Raw genomic sequence first — 13,447 nt, forward strand, 5'->3', positions numbered from 1 at the left:
GTCCAAATTCGAATTGAATTTGAAAAAAATTGGAATATCTTATCATGTACTGTCTCTCTGAAAATTCAACTTCGACTATTTGCCATTTAAAACCTGCCAAATTGCTATTTTAGCCTATGGGGGACTTCCTAGAACCAATTTGAAATCATTTGGTGGATTTTTTGGGAAAAACTTTGAATCAAACATTCAAATACGATCTGTATTTTTTTCGAAGTTAAAAAATTAAAAAAAAATTTTAATAAATTTCAGTTGGTCTTTTTTTATTCAAATTTCAAGTTGATGGGAGTTTAAAATAACTCCCATCAACTCGAAATTCGACCCTTGATAAATCTGCCCCCAAGTGGATGCGCAACCAACACTGACCACCGCCCAGTAAAAGTTTGCTCCTACAGTATATTCACCCTAAAGTCACATGACTTGGGGCAGCTGGGAAATTGACAATATGTCTAGCCCCATGTCAGATTTCAAAATTGAATATAAAAAAATCTGTTTGCTCTTTTGAGAAATGGATTACAGTGCAGAATTCTGCTGGAGCAACACTATTAACTGATTCATTTTGGAAAAAAATTTTTTTCACATGACAGTATCCCTTTAAGGGGCCCATTTACTAACAATCGAATTTAGTTTTTTCCACGATTCACAAAAAATTTGTGGTTTTCTAAAAAAATTATAAATTTATAAAAAGCTTGAAAAATTTGAGATTTAGTAAAAATTGTTGAGATGCTATAAAAGTCAATGGGAGCTGCACTGAACCTATTGGACTGCTTTTAAAGCAATTCGAACTTTTGAAAGGTTTTCTGATTTTTTTCTCCGCTAGAAATTGTCTCAATTGTAGAAATTGTGCATTTTGGTTAAAGTTATGGCAATTTTCAAATGGCTGGAATTGTATTAATATCTGAATTTAAAACATACACAAATAAATATAAGAAGGGTAATTTTAAAATGAAAGCACAAATTATACATCTCCAGAGGAGTATTTTTTAAAACTACTTCTATTAAGAAGTAAATAATTCTGCTAAAAAATACAGTTGTTCAGGACCTGAGAAATAATTGAAATAGTAGGTTTTGCATTATTCAAGAGAAGTTCTGTAAATACACCTTGACTCAAGCTTCTTAACAGACACTGATTGTATTTTACAATTAGTACATTGTATATTTATATATACCTGCACCTCTGTAAAAATATAATGAAAAAAGCTAGATAAATATACAGTTATGTTAACGTTTAAATATTTGCTTTTGATTAAAAAAATAATTGTATATTTAATTACAGCCATTCAGTCTCTTATAAAATTTCTGACATATTAATATGTGCATAAAAAGCAAAATAAACATTTAGGGGCAGATTTATTAAGGGTCGAAGTTAAAATTCGAACCTTAGAATATTTTTTTTGGACAAAACTCTAAAATTCGAATAGTGAATTGTCTAAACTCCATTCGAGTTTTATTCAAAATCGCATTTTGAGATTTATCATACTCAGGCCCTTTAAGAACACAAATTTGACTATAAGCCACCTTAAACCTGCTGAATTGCTGTATAAGTCAATAGGAGAGGTCCAGGGATCAACTGGGTGATGTTTGCAGCCTTCCTGACATTCAAAAAAAACTTGAATCAAGTTTATTAAATTTGATTCGAGTTTTTCTATTTCAAATCAAATCCTATTTGAGTTTTTGGGTCGATTAAATAAGTCCGAGCTGAGAAAATTAGATTTTATTAATACATTTTCGTTTGGTTGAATTTTGGGTTTATGGGAGTTTTAAAAAACTCACATGAATTTGAAAGTCGACCCTTGATACATGTGCCTCCCAATGTATACATTTTATATAGGAATATAAACATTTTATGATTATTTGATGTTATTAAACACCACTAGTTTCCCATGTACATTTTGGCAAAAAATACCTATACATGTATGGAACCTTGCTGGAAGTTATCAAGGAAAAGTATTAAAATTACATTTTAACCTTTTTTTATGTTTTTAAACAGTTACTGTAAATGCAGTTATTTTCCTGTTAAAGGGGACCTGTCACCCAAAAAAATTATTCCAAATAATATTTTATCACATTAAATAAACTTTAATTACACAGTATAAATTATTTGAATCTTGTTTCCATCAGTCTGGGAATTCATGATTATAGAAAACAGGCAGCAGCCATTTTGTGGACACTGTTTTTAAGAAAAGCCTTGCATCACCTCAGAATGTTGTTTGTGCACCAGAATGGGGGACCTGATGTCCATCCCCATGTCCTGGTTAAACAATTAAATGGTAAAGAGAACGGGGGAATCTGGGGAGAGCAGTGACATCTAGGAAGTGCTGAATGGAAAGTGAAAGTAATTGTCTGCCCCGCCTCTATGCCCATGGCATAGAGGAGGGGCAGACAATATTTGATTGACAGCTGAGATTTTTAAATGAGCTTACAACAGCTATGAATGCTTTAATAAAAAATAGAAATTTGATTTCATGTTTAATTTGAAAAGGACTTTTATTGTACAGATTTTTGTGTCTGGGTGACAGGTCCACTTTATTCTGTTGGTTATCACCAGATAACCAACAGAATAAATACTATTAGCGGAAAGTACCAATAAGCTAAAGCAATAATTAAACACAATCACAAAAGCTTATGGGCTTATGGCATACTTCCATGAATATTGTATATTTACAGCTCGTCATTGTAAACTGTAAATCAGAATATCACATTTTTATGGAGCTACTGAGCATATTATTTTGCCACAATACTTGGAAGTAGAATATATACACAGAACCTGTGAGAGTTACTGATAAGGTTTACAAGTTTTTTTAAATTCACATAAACACAAGTTAACATGTAGGATATTTATAACATACATATACGAATATATAGAGATACATACAGCAAAACCTAGCGTTAGTGATGGGCACATCTGTGCAGTGTTTACATTCGCCACAAAATTTACGAATTTACCACGAAATTAGCAAAACAGCGAAGAAATCGTGAAACACATTAAAGTCAATGGGCATCAAAATCATTTTGATGCTAGTCAATTTTGACGCGAGCGTGAATTTTTATACGCGCAAATATTTGGTCCAAATGCATTAAAGTCAATAATCAAAGTAAACAAAGTCCGAATAACTTTTGACGCCGACAATTTTTATGCATGCACCAGTTTTGATGTGCGCCAATTTCTTTTTAGCGTGGCAAATGTTTCCCCCGGGGAATTGTCGCAGCAGTTTCGAGCGTTAACTTGCTTTTGGCGAAACATGGAAATTCTCCGCAGATTGGTGTCACTCACATATCTGTTGCATTTTATCATCAAAATGTGTTGACCAACAGAGCAGCTATCACTGAACAAAGAAAAGGAAAGCCAAGCTAGACTTTCATATACAAAAATATTTTAACCCCTTGGTGACAAAAACATCAAAGTCCGAATTTGTCTCAATATTTTCTGAAAAAAACGCCTATCAAATCTGCACGGTTTTTTGGGCTTATTTATTAATACACTTTCCCCGAAAATTTTATTTGCGGGAAAAAAAACGTGAAAAAAACTATTTTCACAATTTTATGTGATTTTTTACACGAAAACTCAGAATTTTGCCCGAAAACTCAGAGAACTTTGTGGTATTGCCAAAAACCCAGAGCACATCAAAAAAATCATTGTGACTTCTCCCAATGACTTACAGTATATACAACTCGACAGGTCTGAGATGCCGGATTTTCTAAATTCTGACTTTTTCCATCCTTGGGGTTTAATAAATTCTGAAAAATTTGTGATTTATTTAAAAGTCCGATTTTATATAAAAAAAAATTCGTGATTTTTGCATTCAGAGTTTAGTAAATAACCCCCTTACAAACATTTTTGGTTCTCATACTGGTTATATGAGTTGCTAATATTCTTAAATCAACAGTGTTTATAACAGGTCACAGATAGAGTTTTGCGCAGTTCTTGCCTGCTCTTATTTCCCCTCTTGAGATCTCACTCCGGAACTCTGATACTTTCAACATGAAAGTGGTTCCCAAAATGTGGGGCTCCCCCACCTGGAATGGACAGCAGTGGCAAGCAAGGATCTGTCTGAAGGGCAATTCAGGTAAGACAAAAAGTCTTGTTTGTTTTCCTAGATAAACTTAGAATGTATGTTTTGAGCCTCATCAGTAAAATACTAGCCAAGGATGAGACTGGTATTACAAATTTACCAGCAATGTAATGGACAGTAAATTTCATATTGTCCCATCCAGGGCCGTATTTTTATCAAGGCAACCGAGGGCCTCTGCCTAGGGTGGCAGGTTTTGGGGAGCGGGTGCCTATATATTATTTCCATTGGAAATCTGGTGAAAGAGCTGGAGGGTGAGGGGTAGGGGGCCGGGCTGGTTTGCAGAAGTGACTTCACATGTCTAGGGCAGCATCGGAGATAAATACAGTCCTGGTCCCACCACTGGTCCACCACTAGTAGTAGAGAGTAGATTTAGGATGCCTACCATAAAGTGAGACACAACACATGTATTTTAAGGAATTAAACGCTAGACGCATTGTTTCCAACCTACACTGTCTTCTTAAACCTCTGTAGCTAAAAGGTTGACAAAGTAGGTCCTGATCTTATACAAACCCTCCTGAGACATCAATAATTTGAAAATCAATTTTCAAATTATTGCCTGAAAACCACAAATGAATCAGATTATTGTACGAAACCCATCACAGATAATGAAATCTTCCAATAGTAAACGGAACATCAGACAATGACCTTGGCAGATTTGAGATGGAGTACTTGTTTATTCAGACTTTTAATACCATCGGGTTTAATAAATCATGACATATTTAATGTTTTTTTCTCTAAAAAAAATTGTGTTTTCCCCTTTAAAACTCCAACCAGAAAAAAACAGACTTTAAGGAGCAGATTTATTAAGGGTCAAATTGAGTGGAATTTTTAAATTTGAATTTCGAGTTTATTTTAGTGTAATTTCACTACAGACTATTCCAAATTCGATTTGAGTTAAGAAAAATTCTAAATTTATCATTTGCTGTCCCTTTAAGAATCCAAATTTGACTATTCACCATCTAAAACCTGCCGAATTGTTGTTTTAGCCTATGGGGTACCCCTACAGGCGTTTGATGGACTTTTTGCTGTGAAAAAACTCGAAATGAATTTGATTCGAGTTTGCAGGTCGATCCTATTCACCCGAAAAAAAAATTCACATTTTTAATCAATTTTGATTGGGCTTTTTTTTAGAATTTCGAGTTTATGGGAGTTTTTAGAAAACTCGAAATTTGACCCTTGTTTAATCAGCCCTTAAGAAATAACCACGTTTATGTACAATTTAAGTTTGAACATTTTTTAAAAAAAACAGATGTCCATGCTATTTAGCTTCAGTGTCAGCTAAGGGGTTAGTAAATGCTATCCTTTAATGTGTTTTTCAGTCGAAAGGATCATTTTCTATGATTGTAACCAAAAAATTGTTATCTGAAGTTTCACTGTCAGTATTTTCCATATAATGACTTAGCCTATATTTGTATAAGAAACCACAAAGAGATAATCTGTCTTTCTGGCAAACCTTAGACTCCCATATGATTTCTGAAATTGCACGTGTCATTGTTGAGTCACTTAAACTTAGCTTCAAATATCTTTCCATTTTTCAAAGACAAAAAAGGGGTATTTACAGTTTCCCTTGCTGCAAGTGAGGGGGAGCTTAGGGTAACCAAACTGTGCCTCTTGGACTATTATTTTGTAATGAGGCAAGATTCGCTTCATTCTTCATCGACTATGTTTTAATAGAAATCAACAACTTGCTATTGGATATAATGGTTTATTCTATATCAGGCATAACAAGACTTTAACACAAAAAATACCTGAAATGTTTTTAAAAATATATTCATGTTGAAAATGTAAATAAAGAGATATTCAAAAAAAAAATTGGACTGTTAAAGTTATACTGACATCCAGAAGTGTAATGGCAAGGGCAATTTACACTTAAAAGGGGCAGATTTAATAAGCTCGAGTGAATGTTCGAATTTCAAAAAGTTCGAATTTCGAAGTAAATTTTTGGGTACTTCGACCATCGAATAGGCTATATTCGACCATTTGACTTGGATTCGAACGATTTGAAGTAGAAATTGTTTGACTATTCGACCATTCAATAATCAAAGTACTGTCTCTTTAAAAAAAAACTTTGACTTCGCCAAATTAAAGCTACCGAAGTCCAATGTTAGCCTATGGGGACCTTCCAGAGCACTTTTCTAAGGTTTTTTTGGTCGAATAGAAATCCTTTGATCGATCGCTAAAAATTGTTCGAATCATTCGATTCGAACGATTTAATCATTTGATCAAACTATTTTTATTCAACCACAGGATTGCCAAATTTGTTGAAAAAACCTCGAATTCGAAGTTTTTTAATTCGATGTCGAATTTCAAAGTTTTTTGTACTTGGAAATTCGACCCTTGATAAATCTGCCCCTTAAAATGCCTCTGCTAGAGAATGAGCACAACATATAGGACTTGTGTTAAAATCACATTTTTTTTAAAAAAAATCCATATTTTCCTATTACAAAACACAGATTTTAAATATTTCCTCTGAGCTCCCCCCCCTTTATAAAAAGAGAAATTTGTTCAGAACTGCCTAACTACCTTAGTACAAACAAACTTCACACTTATCTAAGCAGCAGCCTTTGAGCAGCTCATTACCAGGGGTTTCTCACCAGACTGGTTTTATTTTTATCAGCTACTCTGTGGAATTGGAAGAGCTAAAGTGATTTGGTTTCATCTTTAATGACAGGAATGACAAAAACATAAATATTACGTAAGGACAACTATATCTCTGAACAATGTAGGTCTCTATAAAAAGATATTGCATAAAACAGCTCATATGTAAAACCCTGCTTCATGTAAATAAACCATTTTCATAATAATATACTTTTTTAGTAGTACTGTATGTGCCATTGGGTAATCATAAATAGAAAAGGGCCACCCCCTGGGATCGTACGATTTACGGTGCACACAAACAAACCATACATGTTACGTCACATGAGCCAATTAACAGACAGTTGTGTCTTTTGCTTCCACACTTCTTCCTGTTACAGTTAGATCTGCAGTATTTCTGGTCAGGTGATCTCTTCCTGTTACAGTTAGAGCTGCAGTATTTCTGGTCAGGTCATCTCTTCCTGTTACAGTTAGAGCTGCAGTATTTCTGGTCAGCTGATCTCTTCCTGTTACAGTTAGAGCTGCAGTATTTCTGGTCAGGTGATCTCTGAGGCAGCACACAGACCATCACGAAATGGTGATTCAAGGCAAGAGATGTAAAAGGGAAATATTTACTTAAATATATATTCCAGTTTGATAAGATTATTTAATATGCCACTTAATTTGATATAAACTATCTGTTGCTGAAATATTTATTTTGGGGGTTAAGTTTTCCCTTTTCCAAGTGTTGTACATCTAGCTGCCACTATGCTGATAACCATACATACAGGCTCTGATAGGTTCTCTAGACTTTTGGCAAAGCAATGCAAGCTCTGCATTATTATAGGGTATTAGGAATCAAAATGTGACTTAGATTGATATGTCATTTTTAAAAACCATTATCCGATTTGAAAGTTGTTGCCAAGTCAGCATGTTCTCAGAATACATTTACCTTGAGGATAAAATATGTTTAACAGATCCATTCGCCTGCGCTTGCCTGTTTTGAGTGTTGTTATGCACTTTGTGCATTGCACACCTTATAGGGATTGCTTGTGCTTTCTGAATGATGCCTAAGCTAGGAGTGTTCCTGGGGGACTCCTGTATACATAGTCTATCATATGCAGCACTGCCAAACACCAACAGCAAAGCATACAAACTGGGGCACAATTTCCTTGCAGATAGTGCCCTAGCTGGAATCAAACCTTGGACCACACCACTATTTTAGCCCAGTATAGAGTCCTGTAGCGAGTCCTGTTGATGTCACTCCGGGTTTGCCGCAGCATCACTTCCTGTTTAATGATGGTCAGCGGGTTGCGGGTCGGGTTGCAGCTAAGGCAGTTGCGGGTCCGTGTCAGGTAGCTGATCAAAGTGGGTAAATATGTGGGTTGCAGTTCAGATTAGGACCAGATAGCAGATCCCTAACACAAGATAACAGCTCCCTGGTAGATATAAGATCAGCACTCAATAGTAAAATCTAGGTCCCACTGCGACACATTCAGTTACATTGAGTAGGAGAAACAACAGCCTGCCAGAAAGCAGTTCCATCCTAAAGTGCTGGCTCTTTCTGAAAGCACATGACCAGGCAAAATGACCTGAGATGCACCTACACACCAATATTACAACTAAATACACTTGGTGGTTCAGGAATGACATTTTATATTGTACAGTGAATTATTTGCAGCGTAAACAGTATCATTTAGAAATAAAAACGACACCATAAAAATCATGATAGAATCCCTTTAAGATATTGTCTGTGAATTTGTTGTGATTATAACATTTGTACAATATGGGGCACTTTAAGAACTGTGTACTTACAGACACTCTCTACATCATACTAAAAGTTAACTGAAAACTGAACAATCCCTTTAAAAGCATGTTTTCAAGAAAATACTTTTTGGGTTTGTCTTTATTTGCCGAATAATTGCACATGTGGTGGATAATTTATTAAACATATTTTGTTTTAGTTTTAGAAGTTTTTGAAACCCCGACTAAACTCTAAAACCAATTCATAAAAAAATCCGAACATAAAACTTGTGAACGAAAAAGGCACTGAACGATGCCGTAAAAATTATGAATTTCAGAAAATTCCTAGCAAAAAAAAAACTAAAAGTCTAAATTGATTAAAAGCAGTCCAATAAGATCAGTGCAGCTCCCACTGACTTCTATAGGACCTCGACAACTTTGAAACTGGCGAAGTTTTATTAAAGTTTTTGTGTGTTTTCATTTAATAAATTTTAAATTTTTAGAGCTTTTTAGAAATATTGGAAACCGACACATTTTTGAGATTAGTTGCAAAAAAAATGAATTGGATTGTTAGTTAATGGGCCCCCATAATGTTCATGTTAAGAATGTGTTTGCCAGTTTTGTTGTAACACAGAAAATAACCTTTCTGAACTTTTACATTATATCCATTTTAACCCAATGTTAGTTAAATTTTGGGGCTTAAATATTCATTGGAATGTTATAGTCCAACACTGCAGCTGAGTAGTAATGGGCGAATTTGTCCCATTTCGCGAAAAAATTATGAATTTCCAGCGACATTCGCGAAATGGCGAAGAATTTTCAAAATGCATTGAAGTCAATGGGTGTCTGATAATTTTGATGCGCATCAATTTTTATACGCACAACTGTTCTGATACATTTTTTTTTTGCCACTGTGGATTTTTCGCCGGTTCAATTTTCGCAGCAGTTTCGGTGAAATGTGGAAATTTGCAGCAAATTTGCACCTGCCGAATTTATTTGCCTATCACTACAGCTGAGCTTTAAAACTCCATAGAACAAAGCAGGAAAGAGGAATTAATACATTTGTAATAGTGGCAGTTTGTTAAAAATGTTTGAACTGTGATCAGATTTAAACGGATTTAGAATTCTCCAGTACAGATTTTAACAAACCTCCCCTTAGATTTTATGGGTATTCCATTTCAATCCTAGGTATAAAGGATTTTATATAGAGAGGCTGGTGTGCATCGGTTACAAAATATCTATCTGCGCTCCTGTCTTTTTTCTTTGTTTGCCTGTTTCACTGGCCGAGTCCTTTTGACTGATTGCATTGTTCTAAAATTAAAATTGAATTACGGTCACAATTCTTGCTGTTTGATGGCAACCAGGGAACATTTTTATCCCAGTTAAAAGCTTAATCATTTTAAAAAATATTTAATCATTTTAAAATATTTTAAAAGTTTCTTAAAATCAATGCAAGTGCCTACCATTTTTTATAATCAGCCTACATCATCCCCAGCAGAAAATTGATTTTTATTGGCACAGAAATATTGTATTCTGCACCCAATACAAATGTTGTATCCTACTCTATTTAACAAAGGGGTGACTTCTTTCTCTCCACGTCGCACACATATTTATAACCCAATAAAAGAGAAAACATACCTTTCACAATGTTTATAAATGGCATAATGAGAGACATATATTTTTCCATTAAAGAGACCATGCCTATGTTTGATTAATTTTAAGAAAGAATACAGATGTTTGTTGGTTAAGGAGCGTTTTAATGCAATAATACAATATATGCGCTGTACCCTGCCCATACAATCGCTCTGCTAGCTCTCCAATTTTAATGACAATGCTCTGTGAGAGATGCTATTTAAATCTGTTTTCTTTTCAAGATCCAAATCTGGCCTATCCTTAGCTGAACTTCTTCTAGTCATTGTTATGCCAATGAGATGTTCAGCTGTATGAAAGCCTCTATGCAACACGTTAACATTCGTATTTTGTAACAGTGTTAGCCGGCTCATACACCAACGTGTCATATTTGGGTATTTCTTTTAATGGACTATTTAGTCCAAGCACAAAACTAACCATATAACTTCTGGGTGTTAGAAGGCCATGCAATTCACATCCATAATTGCTTTTGATGAAATGGAAGAGAACCTGCAGAACAAAGACTATACGGTTCAGATGCCCGAGTACCTGCAATCAAATGTGTTCTCCCTTCCATGCCAAAGGGCTCTGAAAACACCTTCCCAAACACTATATAAAAGATGCAATGAAATCAATGGAGAATAATATTTATACTATTAAAATATTAGGCGTAGCTGTGCCAGTTTCATGTAATACAAGGGAATTGTAGACGCGATGATACACATTCCAATAAAGAGAATCCAAATAAACAACAGTTTATCGTACTCCCGGCTACTGATAATGAGAAATATTTAGAGTGTGTTCTAAATAAAACTACATTTTTAACGGAAACATAAAGAGAGACAAAGAATGGGAGACAAAAGGACATTTCATGCCAATAGGAAATTCAAATTGAATCGGTTTCTTGAGCCAGAAAAGTTTGAGTTTCCTTTAACAGTGAAAATGATCAAAGATGAAGTATTAAGTTGTATCTAGTAAAAAAAAGAGCAGCTTTTAACAAACTCACAATAACTAAGACAAAAATGATGGATTATTTAAATTAAATGAATTATTAAAATACATGTACAGTACATTTGAAATAGAGAAAGGGGGGGAGACAAGAGAGCTTTAACTAATGTTTAGTGCGTATACTTTATATATAAAAATATATCTATCTATGCTTAACTGATTGATGATAGCTAAATAGATGGCTAGATAAATAGATAGATAAGTGATGAGAGAGAGTGAGAGAGAAAGAAAGAAAAAAAGACAATTGAGAGAGACAGATAGAGCAATAGATGAATATAGGTTGATAGGGAGACTAGATAGATAGGAAAGAAAGAGAGAAAGAAAGAAAGAAAGAAAGAAAGAAAGAAAGAAAGAAAGAAAGAAAGAAAGAAAGAAAGAAAGAAAGAAAGAAAGAAAGGATAATTGATAGAGAGAAAGAAAGAAAAGAAGATAATTGATAGAGAGAGACAGATAGAGAGATAGATAAATATAGATTGATAGGGAGACTAGATAGATACTGTAGCAGAGAAAGAAAGAAAGAAAGAAAGAAAGAAAGAAAGAAAGAAAGAAAGAAAGAAAGAAAGAAAGAAAGAAAGAAAGAAAGAAAGAAAGAAAGGATAATTGAGAGAGAGAGAGAGAGTGATGAATATAGGTTGATAAGCTAGATAGATGATAGATAGAAAAATAGACAGTGATGAAAGAAGAAAGAAAGACTAATTGATCAAAAGAGAGAGAGCTAGAGAGCAACAAAGAGATTGATAGATGATACATTGATCGGTATGTAAAGAAAGAAAGGAAGAAGGCAATTGATTGTTCACTAGAGATAGATAGATAGATAGATAGATAGATAGATAGATAGATAGATAGATAGATAGATAGATAGATAGATAGATAGATAGATAGATAGATAGATAGAGATAGATAGATAGATAGATAGATAGATAGAGATAGATAGATAGATAGATAGATAGATAGATAGAGATAGATAGATAGATAGATAGATAGATAGATAGATAGATAGATAGATAGATAGAGAGATATAGATAGATAGATAGATAGATAGATAGATAGATAGATAGATAGATAGATAGAGATAGATAGATAGATAGAGATAGATAGATAGATAGATAGATAGATAGATAGATAGATAGATAGATAGAGATAGATAGATAGATAGATAGATAGATAGATAGATAGATAGATAGAGAGATATAGATAGATAGATAGATAGATAGATAGATGATAGATAGATAGATAGATAGACAGATAATATATAGATATCATACATGTATTACTTAAAGTAAGTATAATGTACAGGATATGTTAAAACCACAAGCACAACAAGAAGGGGTTAACTGTAACACTTGCTCCACATTTCACTTCAGCTACAAGATATTCAGGTTGGAGTGAAAGCAATGCAGAAACATTAAAACGTGGGATTTAAACAGAATCTCTTGGAGCTTGGTTGGACATAAGTGCAGAAAGAAATACAGCAACAAGGAGTACAGTCCTACAGAAGAGTGCAGTCTGTGGGCAAGCACGTCTCTATCATAGTATTTGCAGAATAAGATGCCAGTTTGAATCCGGCCACTGGTACAGTCACCCTCGTGGTTAGTGGCAATTCTCTGTGACTAGTTGTAATCAGGGGGAGAAAGTGCTGTGACTAGTTGTAATCAGGGGGAGAAATTGCTGTGACTAGTTGTAATCAGGGGGAGAAAGTGCTGTGACTAGTTGTAATCAGGGGGAGAAAGTGCTGTGACTAGTTGTAATCAGGGGGAGAAAGTGCTGTGACTAGTTGTAATCAGGGGGAGAAAGTGCTGTGACTAGTTGTAAGGCAAACTTGCCACTGGGAAGTTGACTTTGGCTTCTTGCCAGGCTCATGTGCAGAGGGGCCTCATTGCAAATTCATGGAACTCTGCGATGTTAGTTACAACAGGGAAAAAAACGACTGCATTTAAAAATATAAAGCCGCACAGAGGCACCCACTAAATATTCTTTTCTCTGATACTTTCGAGTTGTTAACCCATCGCAACTATCCCTTCAGCATCTCAATTTCTAAAGATTGAGCAAAACAATCCAAGACATGGTACAGTCAGATGAGACCTGTCACGGAACGCTGCGGCGCACGGAGGAACGGGTTAATTCAGGACGCGAAGAAGGAGTAAAAGGGATAAATAGCCGTACCTACCCGTCTGTCTGGCCGTTGTACAGATGAAAAGTTTCTTGTCCGGGCAAAACAGATATTCTTTCAGCCACCGTACAAGCTTTTCTTTATTAATCCTGCACTAGAACAAACTCTTTGCTGCACTTTCCTCCGAGAGGAAGCCAAAAAAAAGAAAGAAATAGGCACACACATGCACTCACATTCCTAATACTCATTCAGGGGCTAGAATAATACGGATTTTATCTTTAAGAAGGAAAGGATTTTTTTTTTTTTTTAGGAA

General features: G+C 34.7%; 1 long non-coding RNA gene across 1 annotated transcript in view; it reads right to left on the minus strand.

Annotated features, from left to right (window-relative positions):
• The window catches only part of LOC108709202, a 211,807-nt gene that overhangs the window by 107,869 nt on the left and 90,491 nt on the right, over positions 1-13,447 (minus strand). The window lies entirely within an intron of this gene.

The sequence above is a fragment of the Xenopus laevis genome, chromosome 2S (assembly GCF_017654675.1).
Source record: "Xenopus laevis strain J_2021 chromosome 2S, Xenopus_laevis_v10.1, whole genome shotgun sequence".
Classification (NCBI taxonomy): domain Eukaryota; kingdom Metazoa; phylum Chordata; class Amphibia; order Anura; family Pipidae; genus Xenopus; species Xenopus laevis.